Source organism: Montipora capricornis, chromosome 1, assembly GCF_036669925.1.
Source record: "Montipora capricornis isolate CH-2021 chromosome 1, ASM3666992v2, whole genome shotgun sequence".
NCBI lineage: Eukaryota > Metazoa > Cnidaria > Anthozoa > Scleractinia > Acroporidae > Montipora > Montipora capricornis.
The window spans coordinates 11,791,541-11,804,967 of NC_090883.1; positions in this window are offsets into that span (position 1 = coordinate 11,791,541).

Genomic DNA, 13,427 nt, shown 5'->3' on the forward strand with positions numbered 1-13,427 from the left:
AAAAGTTAAAATTACAGTGCCAGTGCAAAATTGTGCAAAACGTTCGTTTTAGCCTCTAAATAACACGTTTTATGAAAACTGCTATTTTGCAGTGTTTGCAGCAGTTTTCCAGTAAAACAGCAAAAACGTTTATCATGACCAATTTTTAAAAAAGTTAAAATTACAGTGCCAGTGCAAAATTGTGCAAAACGTTCGTTTTAGCCTCTAAATAACACGTTTTATGAAAACTGCTATTTTGCAGTGTTTGCAGCAGTTTTTCAGTAAAACAGCAAAAACGTTTATCATGACCAATTTTTAAAAAAGTTAAAATTACAGTGCCAGTGCAAAATTGTGCAAAACGTTCGTTTTAGCCTCTAAATAACACGTTTTATGAAAACTGCTATTTTGCAGTGTTTGCAGCAGTTTTCCAGTAAAAACAGCAAAAACGTTTATCATGACCAAATTTTAAAAAAGTTAAAATTACAGTGCCAGTGCAAAATTGTGCAAAACGTTCGTTTAGCCTCTAAATAACACGTTTTATGAAAACTGCTATTTTGCAGTGTTTGCAGCAGTTTTCCAGTAAAAACAGCAAAAACGTTTATCATGACCAATTTTTAAAAAAGTTAAAATTACAGTGCCAGTGCAAAATTGTGCAAAACGTTCGTTTTAGCCTCTAAATAACACGTTTTATGAAAACTGCTATTTTGCAGTGTTTGCAGCAGTTTTCTTATAAAACAGCAAAAACGTTTATCATGACCAATTTTTAAAAAAGTTAAAATTACAGTGCCAGTGCAAAATTGTGCAAAACGTTCGTTTTAGCCTCTAAATAACACGTTTTATGAAAACTGCTATTTTGCAGTGTTTGCAGCAGTTTTCCAGTAAAAACAGCAAAAACGTTTATCATGACCAATTTTTAAAAAAGTTAAAATTACAGTGCCAGTGCAAAATTGTGCAAAACGTTCGTTTTAGCCTCTAAATAACACGTTTTATGAAAACTGCTATTTTGCAGTGTTTGCAGCAGTTTTCCAGTAAAAACAGCAAAAACGTTTATCATGACCAATTTTTAAAAAAGTTAAAATTACAGTGCCAGTGCAAAATTGTGCAAAACGTTCGTTTTAGCCTCTAAATAACACGTTTTATGAAAACTGCTATTTTGCAGTGTTTGCAGCAGTTTTCCAGTAAAAACAGCAAAAACGTTTATCATGACCAATTTTTAAAAAAGTTAAAATTACAGTGCCAGTGCAAAATTGTGCAAAACGTTCGTTTTAGCCTCTAAATAACACGTTTTATGAAAACTGCTATTTTGCAGTGTTTGCAGCAGTTTTCCAGTAAAAACAGCAAAAACGTTTATCATGACCAAATTTTAAAAAAGTTAAAATTACAGTGCCAGTGCAAAATTGTGCAAAACGTTCGTTTTAGCCTCTAAATAACACGTTTTATGAAAACTGCTATTTTGCAGTGTTTGCAGCAGTTTTCCAGTAAAAACAGCAAAAACGTTTATCATGACCAAATTTTAAAAAAAGTTAAAATTACAGTGCCAGTGCAAAATTGTGCAAAACGTTCGTTTTAGCCTCTAAATAACACGTTTTATGAAAACTGCTATTTTGCAGTGTTTGCAGCAGTTTTCCAGTAAAAACAGCAAAAACGTTTAATTACAGTGCCATTGCAAAATTGTGCAAAACGTTCGTTTTAGCCTCTAAATAACACGTTTTATGAAAACTGCTATTTTGCAGTGTTTGCAGCAGTTTTCCAGTAAAAACAGCAAAAACGTTTATCATGACCAAATTTTAAAAAAAGTTAAAATTACAGTGCCAGTGCAAAATTGTGCAAAACGTTCGTTTTAGCCTCTAAATAACACGTTTTATGAAAACTGCTATTTTGCAGTGTTTGCAGCAGTTTTCCAGTAAAAACAGCAAAAACGTTTATCATGACCAAATTTTAAAAAAGTTAAAATTACAGTGCCAGTGCAAAATTGTGCAAAACGTTCGTTTTAGCCTCTAAATAACACGTTTTATGAAAACTGCTATTTTGCAGTGTTTGCAGCAGTTTTCCAGTAAAAACAGCAAAAACGTTTATCATGACCAAATTTTAAAAAAGTTAAAATTACAGTGCCAGTGCAAAATTGTGCAAAACGTTCGTTTTAGCCTCTAAATAACACGTTTTATGAAAACTGCTATTTTGCAGTGTTTGCAGCAGTTTTCCAGTAAAAACAGCAAAAACGTTTATCATGACCAAATTTTTAAAAAGTTAAAATTACAGTGCCAATTCAAAATGGTGCAAAACGTTCGTTTTAGCCTCTAAATAACAGGTTTTATGAAAACTGCTATTTTGCAGTGTTTGCAACAGTTTTCCAGTAAAAACAGCAAAAACGTTTATCATGACCAAATTTTAAACGAACCTTTTCCACAATTTTCCAGTGTGTAAAATTGCGCAAGACGTTTGTTTTAGCTTTAAAACGCAAGCTTTTGGAAAAACTGCTTTCTGGCAGTGATTTAAATAGTTTTGAAGGAAAAAAGGAAAACATCACTGTGGAAAATTGTGAAAAACTTTCCTTTCTGCCTGAAAACGGAACTTTATATGGAAACTGGTTTTTGGCAGTAATTTGAGCAGTTTTAGAGCAAAAAATATAAGAACCTACACTGGAAATGTGTCCAAAACGTTCGTTTCAGCCTGGAAACGCAACTGTTAGTGCAAACTGCGCCTGAAAACGCAACTTTTTTAACATACTGCTTTTTGGTATTGTTTGGGACTGTTTCAGAGTAGAAAACAATTAACATGTCATCACATCAACTTTATTATTGATTAAAATTAAACTCACGCTGGAAAATTGTGAAAAACGTTTGTTTTAGCGTAAAATTGCAATTTTTTTTAAACTGCTTTTTGGTTTTGTTTCCAACTATTTTGGACCAAAAACCGTAAAATTAAAATCAAATCAAGATTATGATTTCGTCAAAATCCAAGTCACACTAAAAAATTGTGCAAAACCTACGCTTTATCCTGAAAACGCTACTTAGTTTATGAAAATTGGTTTTTGGCAGAAATTTGAGCAGTTTTAGAGCAAAAATGTATAAAGATGATCACATCAAGATTATGATTTGGTGAAAATCTAAGTCAAACTGGGAAATTGTGCAAAACGTTCGTTCAAGCCCGAAAACGGAACGTTCTGTGAAAACTGGTTTTTGGCAGTGATTTGAGCAGGTTTGGAGCAAAAAATAAAGAGATCATCACATCAAGATTAATATCTGGCTAATTTCTAACCTACACTAGAAATGTTTGCTGAACGTTCCTTTCAGCGTGAAAATGCAACGTTTTGTAAAATTCCTTTTGGGATTGTTTGGAACTGTTTAAGATCAGAAAAAAATTAAGTATAGTCACATCAAGTTTATTATTGATCAAAATCTAATTCATACTAAAAAATTGGGGAAAACGTTCGTTTTAACCTGAAAACGCAACTGTTTCAGAAAACTGGTTTTTGGCGGTGATTTGAGCGGTTTTAAAGCAAAAATTGTAAAAAGATAATCATATCAAGATTGCTACCGACTTCACCTCCCGGTACGGCATTGAGGGAGAGATATGTCGGCCCGTAAGCCATATGAGACAACTCTCACGCCTACCGACAGCTCCAGACCACCCTTGTCATTACAATTTAGCGTAAGGTTTCGATGGCTTAAATAATCAAGGGAAAAGTCATTTTATCTGTCATATGGTAAGCACTGGAGTCGCAGATTACAACGTGCACGCACGCGCCCTGCTGAAGGTAACATACATACATGCATAAACTTCATTTCATCTCGAATTTCAGAACAACTACAAGAGCCAATGTCTTCGAGACATTGCGTTTACAACTAAATTACATAGCATATTCAGATACATGACTTAATACATGATATTTAAAGATATATTAATTAAAAAGAAAGTCGCTGTAGAAAATGCCGTCTGGGATTCTCTAGTTTAAAACTTGTAAGCTCAGTGGTACGCATAAAATCAGGTAGCGCATTCCGCAACTTAGCTGATACGTAAAGAAAAAGAACTAAGACCATAACTGGTTGCTTTAGGTTTTTTGAGGGAACAAAGTAATTTCCGCGAAGATCTCGCAGAAGAAAATTTTGAATGCGCTTATTGCATAGAGATGTAGAGTTTGACTTAAATGGTAAGAGGACAGGTAAATTGCAAATATAAATCTCAGTATTTTCTTATTTACATTATACCATTTATTTGACAAGAAATTTGCTACTACTTTGTCAATAATTTTTTTTCAATAATAAAAACTTGTTCAGAAATCAAACGTCCTACGTTAGCAGCACACACCAGGGCTACTCCCTGGTATCTGGCTAGAGATCGCCTTCTCGCTACTTTTTCCTCCGGCCGCGCTTTAGCCATTTGATTAGGGCCAGTCTCGTGCTTCTCAAGTTGCCTCGTTTATGCTTAAAAAGAATTCTGGGAAATTCTGCCATTCCATGACAAGGTAAGCCCCCGATTCTCATTTCATTGATTTCTTATAGGTGTCGGGTCACCGAGTCCTACCAGCAAAATACAGCACCGATTGAAGTTCTTAGCTCTCAAAACTTGCCCAAATTGTATCAGTAGGTCCTGGAATTCGTCCACAGAAAGGCCAGAGAGACAACTTCAGTCGTGAATCGCCATCACGTTTACAAGAGAACATGTTAGGCGTCCCAGTCTGCATGAAACCATCTCTCACTTCTGTCTCGAGAAGACCAGACACACACTGTTCATACGTTACGTTTATGCCTGTACAATCAACTGAAATCTCAATTGCTTGTAAAAAACAACATCTTAATTTGTTGGGTAGGCTAGGAACGACGGAATGTTTGAACAAGAGAGAAAAAGGGAGTACCTTCAGACGTGGCGCTGGAGCGTCGTAGCAAACGAGTCATCCCGGGATTTTGGCTTGTGCGATCTCTTTTGGGCGCAGTTGGCCCTTCGCTGCCTTCTGCTACTGACCTCGCCTCCCGGTGCGGGATTTAGGGAGATATTTTACTGCATGCCCTCATTTTGTACGGCACAGCACCGTATCACGCTAGATTACCCGGAATAAAAATGAGAAATTTACTTCACGGAGCCGTTTAAAACGTAATAAGTGATTGAAATATGCTTAAATCTGCTTTATCCACGGTTTAAGTCTTAGCCAAAACTCAAATCTCTGAAATAATATTAGGCCGATTTTCAACATCGATTTTCACTCTAGATTACCCGGCATAACAATGCCCGCAAAAGGTATACTATAGTAAATTCATGACATTGAGAAATGCACTTCACGGAGCCGTTTAAAACGTAATAAGTGTTTGAAATATCCTTAAAACTGCCTTATCCAAGACTTAGTGAGAAGTTAAATGCTGAAAAAATATTTAAAAAATACAAAAAATAAAAAAGTAAGATCTCTGAAATTAGGCCATTTTGAAAATTGATTTTCACTCTAGATTAACCGGCATATCAATGCTCGTAACGATTATACTATAGTACATTTATGACATTGAGAACTTCACTTCACGGAGCTGTTTAAAACGTTATAAGCCATTGAAATGCGCTTAAAACTGCTTTATCCACGGTTTATTATAAGGCTTGGCGAGAACTTAAATCTCCGAAATTAGGCCGATTTTGAACATCGTTTTTCACTCTAGATTATCCGGCATAACAATGCCCGCAAAGATTATACTATAGTAAAATTATGACATTGAGAAATTCACTTCCCGGAGCCGTTTAATACGTAATGAGCGATTGAAATACGCTTAAAACCACTTTATCTACGGTCTAACGCTTGGTGAGAAAATAGATCTTTGTAATTAGGCCTATTTTTAACATCGATTTTTACTCTAGATTACCCCGCATAAAAATGACTGGAAAGATTTTACTATAGTACAATTATGGCATTGAGAGATTCACTTCACGGAGCCGTTTGAAACGTAATAAGTAATTGAAACATGCTTAAAACTGCCTTATCCACGCTTTAAGGCTTGGCAAGAACTTCATTCTCAGAGATTTAACTGCTCGCCAAGTCTTTAACCGTGTATAAAGCAGTTTTAAGCATATTTCAATCGCTTATTAAGTTTTAAATGGTTCCGTGAAGTGAATTTCTCAATGTCATAAATGTACTATAGTATACCTTCTTCGGGCATTGTTATACCGGGTAATCTAGAGTGAAAATCTATGTTCAAAATTGGCCTAATTTCGTAGATCTATTTTCTCACCAAGCGTTAGACCGTAGATAAAGCAGTTTTAAGCGTATTTGAATAGATTATTATGTTTTAAACGACTCCGTGAAGTGAATTTCTCAATGTCATAAATGTATTATAGTATACTTTTTGCGGGCATTGTTATGCCGGGTAATCTAGAGTGAAAATATAAATAACTTTGTACCTGTTGTAACAAATGGTTATAATGTAGAAAACCTGGGAATTTTGCATACCTGAAAGTTGGTATGTGAAGCTGCCACTTAAAGGGGTGCAAAACACACCCGCCTGGTATGTTAGCTACGCCATGCTGATGAGGCCCAAAAGGCCGAAACAGCTGTCCCTGGCTGCTAATTGACCGGATGAAATGGTTGTGCGCATGCGTGATGTGTTGGCCACGCCGGGATGGTGTTAGCGTGTGTCACCTTGCTTTTATTGCTGTTTTTAATTTACGTGACACACCGATCTCTTAATGTGATCCACCTTCCCACACGCTTGCCGTGGAAGAACAGTTTTGCTGTTCCCAACCCAGCTTACCACATGTTTGGCATGTGAAGCTGCCACTTAAAAGGGTGCAAAACACACTCGTCTGGTATGTTAGTTATGCCATGCTGATGGGGCCCAAAAAGCCGAAACAGCTGTGTGATTGTGATCAATTAGCTTTTTTGTTATTTTTTGGGTCCTGTCCTAAGTACCTGCCGGGAGGGAACGGCGTGGACCCAACCCTAAATTGTGTTCGCCATGTCGTTCCTTCGCTTTCCAAACTGCGTTGTGCTACACTTTCCAGATTCAGTTTATGCCAATTGTGGTTCGTCGGAGGTGTTACCCCGTCTGTTGGAAGCAGTAGATGCTGAAAAGGTTACCAGTGTGCAGTTTTTGCGGGGTGGCCGTGTTCATCTGACTTTCAAGGATCAGGCCTTTTGTGATGATTTGATCTCGTCCGGTCTTGTTTTCGATGATGCCCACGTCCGTGTTGTTCGCGCAGATCTGAGGTTTCGTTCTGTATATGTTCGCGATCTACCGTTCGAGGTTTCTGATGATGACGTTAAAGCCTTTTTTGAGTCTTATGGAGACGTTCTGTCCGTCAGCCGTAGTACGTTTGCCAATTTCCCTGCAATCTACAATGGTAATCGTATGGTTGAGCTAGCCGTGGATCTTGACATCCCTTATTTCGTAACGATCGGTCGCGCTTGGTATCCCGGTCAACGTGTCCATTGTACGATTTGTCGTGAAGTCGGTCATCGTGGTCCTTCCTGCCCGCTCTCTGGTCTGTGCCGGCGTTGTCGTCGGTCCGTTCACATGGCTAGAGAATGCAGGCAGCCTTGGGGTGCCATCCACCCGGGGACCGAAGTTTTGTCTTCTACAGTACCTCTTGCTGATGATGACGATGATGCTGATTACGTCCCTCCTTGTGAGGCCTCTTCTGGGTTCTCTATGGTGGAGGGTGATGATGAGATGATGTCTGGGGATCATGAGATCGTTGCCTCGGCAGCTCCTCCTCCTTCCCCTCCTCCTGATGCTGCTCATGTTCCTGTACCGGATATTCCTCCTGCTCCGTTTTCTGCGTCTGATGTTCCTCCTGCTACCAGTGTTTCTGTGGCCGACATCCCTCCCGCTCTTAGTGCTCCTGTGCCTGATGTTCCTCCTGCTCCTAGTATCCCTGCGCTTGATGTTCCTCCTGTTCCTAATTTGCCTGATGTTCCTCCTGCTCCCAGTGTTTCTGTGGCCGACATCCCTCCTGCTCTTAGTGCTCCTGTGCCTGATGTTCCTCCTGCTCCTAGCATCCCTGCGCCTGATGTTCCTCCTGTTCCTAATTTGCCTGATGTTCCTCCTGCTCCCAGTGTTCCTGTACCTGATGCGTCTAAGCTGCCTAAATCCTCTGCTCCTGTTTCATCTGCTGCTCCTACGTTATTTCGTGATAAAACTGATCCTGTTCTTCTTTCCGCTTTAGGAGAACTTTTCCGCGATGCTGTCACTCGAATGTCCAGTAAGGATGTTGCTGATTTTGTTTCTCGTTTGATAGACAAGCACAGTTTGTCTCCGGATTATCGTTCTTATATGACTATGTCTACCGTGTCCAGCGCAAGTTTTCCAGTAGAGATGTAAAGAAGCCCGTTAAGCATGCTCCTGCAAGAATTTCAGACTCTGAAGGCCCGCCAGCCCGCTAGCCGACGCGTCCAGATCGAGTTCCGAGTTAATTAGGATTGTAATTAGTAATTGTTTGTTAGCGTAATTATTTTACTTAGCGAGTTTAGGATTTGTTTATTTAGTGCCACTTCGATGTATATAGATTGTTATTTGTGAATAAATTCCTTTTACGAAAAAAAAAACTGTCCCTGGCGGCTAATTGACCGGGTGAAATGGTTGTGCGCATGCGTGATGTGTTGGCCATACCGGATTGGTGTTAACGTGTGTCACCTTGCTTTTATTATTGCTGAAAGTTCTGTTGACATTAGAATTGATCACCTTTGATCACAACTGCGCCTGGCTTCGATATGATCAGGCGTACTTTTCTTTAGACAGCATTTTCCGCTCTGTCTAAAGATAATGTACGCTTGATCCTAGGTTACTTTGATCACGCTTCAGGTAGCCGGATAAACTTAATAATAATTTCAATAAGAAACTCTCTTGTACTTTATAACTACCATGATTTCATGCATGCGAAGCTTTTGAACATCATCTTCGCGCTCTTGTCAGTCTTCGCTGCATCACCTCTTTTGCTCGAGAACACGCGCTCTCATATGATGCAAAGGTAATAGGAAATAAAGATCTCCCTTGCAAGACTCAAATTTTAAATAAAGTTTCGTTTTTTAGAACATTCTTGTTGTTTATCTTGCTTAGGAATTCAGCTAGAACCCGTGATAGCCTGTACACAGGCTCTCCACTTGGGTTATTCAGAGAAATAATCCAGTCGGGTTGCTCTTCCATGGGGCCATTAAAGAGCACGTCGACGTTACCATCTGTTGAAATAACCCTGTGTGCAGGATAGAGCACGTGATTAAATTGAAAAAAAAAAAAATCGTAACGACAGAGTCCCTTCTCATTTATGAAGTACATGTACACGCACGGAGGCCCTGTTATGGTGGTTTTAGTCATCTCTTACCCTCAAAATTCTGGGGGCAGTTGTCCCGTATCCCTGACTGAAAATAACTGAGACTGTTGTCCCTAAAATTATTATTACTTATCTTTGGAATTTGACCATAAAAGGGGCAATTTTACAGTCAAGCTACGTCACACGTCAACATCAGTTTTGAAATTGGAACTGTTGTGAACTCGAAATTCCCACAGATGTTTCCTTGATATATCGCAAAAAGTTAGTAATCAACGTCAGTTTTATTATAAAATAAACGGTGTTTAAAAATTGAAAACTATTTTAAGCCTTTAATGAATTATTGTTCAGTTTTTGTGCACTTTTGGTACCAACTTTCGGAAAAATCTTGAAGAGGAATTCGGATGTTCATTTTCCTATCGTGGACATTGGTTGCACGTGACATATTGCGACTGTACATTGTAAAGCAACTCGTTCTTTTCTGCAGATAACCAAATACTGCATAATTTACGAAAACTCTATACTTTTGTATGACGCTAGAAATATTCACCTATTTACACCAATTACTTAACTCAAGAGTCCTCTAAGACTGCTAGACAATCATGGTGGACACTTACAAATCGCTTGGTTCGGCGGGTGACCCGACACTTATAAAAAATCAATGAAATGAGAATCGGGGGACTTTCCTTGTCATGGAATGGCAGAATTGCCCAGAATTCTTTTTGAGCATGAACGAGGCAACTTGAGAAGCACGAGACTGGCCCTCATCAAATGGCTCAGTAAAGCGCGACCGGAGGAAAAAGTAGTGAGAAGATCTCTAGCCAGATACTAAGGAGTAGCCCTGGTGTGTGCTGTTAACGTAGGACTTTTGAATTCTGAACAAGTTTTTAGTATTGAAAATGCGCGACAAAGTAGTGCTTTTTTTCGCAGTTATCCTCGTAGCAAATTTCTTCTCAAAGAAATGGTGTAATGTAAATACGAGATCTGAGATTTATATTTTCAAATTACCTGTCCTCTTACCATTTAAGTCAAACTCTACATCTCTATGCAATAAGCGCATTCAAATTTTTCTTCTGCGAGATCTTCGCGGAAATTACATTGTGTCCCTCAATAAACCTAAAACAACCAGTTATGGTCTTAGTTGCGGAATGCGCTACCTGATTTTATCCGTACCACTGAGTTAACTGGTTTAAAACTAAAGAATCCAAGACCGCATTTTCTACAGCGGCTTTTCTTTTTAAGTAATATATCTTTAAATATCATGTATTAAGTCATGTATCTGCATATTCTATGTATTTTAGTTGTAAATGCAATGTCTCGAAGACATTGGCTCTTGTAGTTATTCTGAAATTCGCGATGAAATGAAGTTTATGCATGTATGTATGTTACCTTCAGCAGGGCGCGTGCGTGCACGTTGTAATCTGCGACTCCAGTGCTTACCATATGACAGATAAAATGACTTTTCCCTTGATTATTTAAGCCATCGAAACCTTACGCTAAATTGTAATGACAAGGGCGGTCTGGAGCTGTCGGTAGGCGTTAGAGTTGCAGCTCTCCTCGGTACAGCGCGCCTCCTCAGACGGGTACTAGAGGCCTGAGGTTATGAGACGTCACCTGCCCTCAGTGAAAAGGAAAATCTCCAGCTATCAGCAGTGAAACCTAAACATAATAATAATAATAATAATAATAATAATAATAATAAAAGTGATGTCTTGTGAAAGAAGTCATGTCTTGTCTAATGAAAGTGATGTCTTGAGGATAGAACAGAGTGAACTGAGACATTTTTAGTTTATTTATAGTAAATTAGATGTTATGTATATACTTTACTAGCTATAGAGTTGTTAGCCTTAGGGCCGCCTGGGTTACGTTCGACTGTCATAATAATAATAATAATAATAATAAAACGACGGCTCCAAAGCGTGGTATAAACAAGCGATCCCGAAAGCAAGCACGGAAAGCGACGAAGCTGAAATTCTCTAGGACACGTCTATATATATAGATAAGGCGCCAGATAATGGAGCAAACAAACCAAACATGACGATCTTTGATAAGAAGAACAAGGTCATCATCCTAGTGGAGGGAACTGTATGTAATATTGGGCAGATCAACGATAGGAACGATTATAAGCAGAGAAAGTATATGGATTTAAGACTGGGTCTCCGAAAACTCTATCCTGACTACGAGATCAAGCAAACCAATATAGTGTTTAACTTCCTGGGAGATTTCAACACCACCCTAAAGAAAGAACTCTCTGATTTAGCCCACAAGAAAGATGTTACTAAAGTGCTAACCAACTGTCAGAAGTGGATTATATCACAGAACTGCGAGATCACCAAAAAGTTCTACAGTTCAAGACAATGAAACACACATTTTTTTTTTTTTGGTCCAGGAACTGTTGCCTAGACAATGTCCGCAGCAAGTTTCAAAATAAATTGTAAACTGAAAAGTTATTCAATAAAACAGATAATAATAATAATACCTTTATTGTACACCACAAAACAAGGTATACAGGTGTTACAAGAATCTATTTGAGAGAAGTTGCTCTTTATCGTGTGAGTTCATTGACCTATACTTTTCATCTTTATTTGAAAGAGTCTGTTTTTTTCAATGGGTCCATAGACCTGTACTTTTCAAAATAATTTGAAGGAAGTTCTTATCTTTCCTCTGCGTCCATTGGGCTGTAAATTTCTCTCCTCTTTCTTCCATTTTGCTGCAATTTCTGAATGCTTTCTTATTATTTGTTTCCTTTCTATATTTGATAGTTCACATAAACATCTAAGAAATGCAACCTCATACTTTGTTTCAAAACAATTAAATTTACTTTGAATAAATTATAGAACAAAAGAGATCAATAACAGAATCTACATTTGAAAATACTTTTGTTACATTTTTTGGTTCAGAACCATTGTATACAAAAACGTGGTAACTCATTTTTTCCTTTGCATACCACTGGAAAACACAGCTAATGCAGTATCTAGAAATTCACATCAAAAAGCTTGTGCTGCTTTCCTTAATATCCAAAATGGCAGTTTTAAGCTGTTGTTTACTGGGAACCACATTACAAGATAAATTTCCCTGACATCTTGCTCTATGAATAACTTTTACATGGCCAGCGGCCTACGTCTAATTTCTTTAGAAAATCAGAAATAAAAGCATATTTTGCTGGAGTAACATTTCTGATAAATTGCTCTTCCATTCTCGATGATACTATCAACTGTTTGAGAGGTGCAATAGTTACAAGACTTTGAGGTGGAAAACAAATAGAATAAAATGACACAGCAGAACATTCTTTGCAAGAACAAAGATAAACATCATTTAAGTGCTCCTAGGGTCTAAAATTTTGGTTTCGAACATATAATAAATGAAGACAGCTTCCACTGTTGCTTTACATTTTAATAATGTTAACACATTTTAACCTCATAAGTAACAGATGTTTGTGCAAATATATTCTGAAAATGTTGTACCAAATTCATTAATGAATCTATTTCAATTGAAGTACATGTTGCAAATGGGTCCCATACCTAATAAATCAGACAGTATATTGCTACTGTGTAAAGTTCAACTGTTAAAATATATGCATGATAATTATCCATGAGCAAAGAATCAAAGGCAGCTAACCGTGATTGATATAACATAAGGAAAGTCTGCAATTAGAGGAAGTGCACTATTTAGCAAAGCACTATAACTATCACTGTATGTCAAGTGATAGTTAATGCAGCTTAAGTTATAACCATAACAGGCAACTCTGTCAACAATAGGAGTCACCGTTTGCATGATTGTGACAAAGCTGAATACATATTATTGCCAATGTTTATAATTTGAACCAAGTCAGCTGAAGAGGTTATTGGATTCCTGAAATTTTAAACAAGTGCTGACAGAGACATCGCCACACGTTGTGTACCTGCATTTGCCGTACCAAATACTTCAACATTATCTTGACTGTATGGTGCGGCAACAGTAGTTGGATCAATAATTCCTGGCCCTGGGTAGTTTGTACGTCATTTGCGAGTCGAATTAACTCACGAATGTAAAGGCGATACAAATAGATCTTTGTAAAGCCACAGATGATAATTTGTTACATTTCATAAATGTGAATCAAACTTTTCAATACTGGCAAATAAATGGCCTCTAAGTAAAACAAAAGTAAGACAGAAAACCAGAATTTCCCCTTGAAGCATCCTCTAAATTCCTTTGCCACCAAATAAACAGAA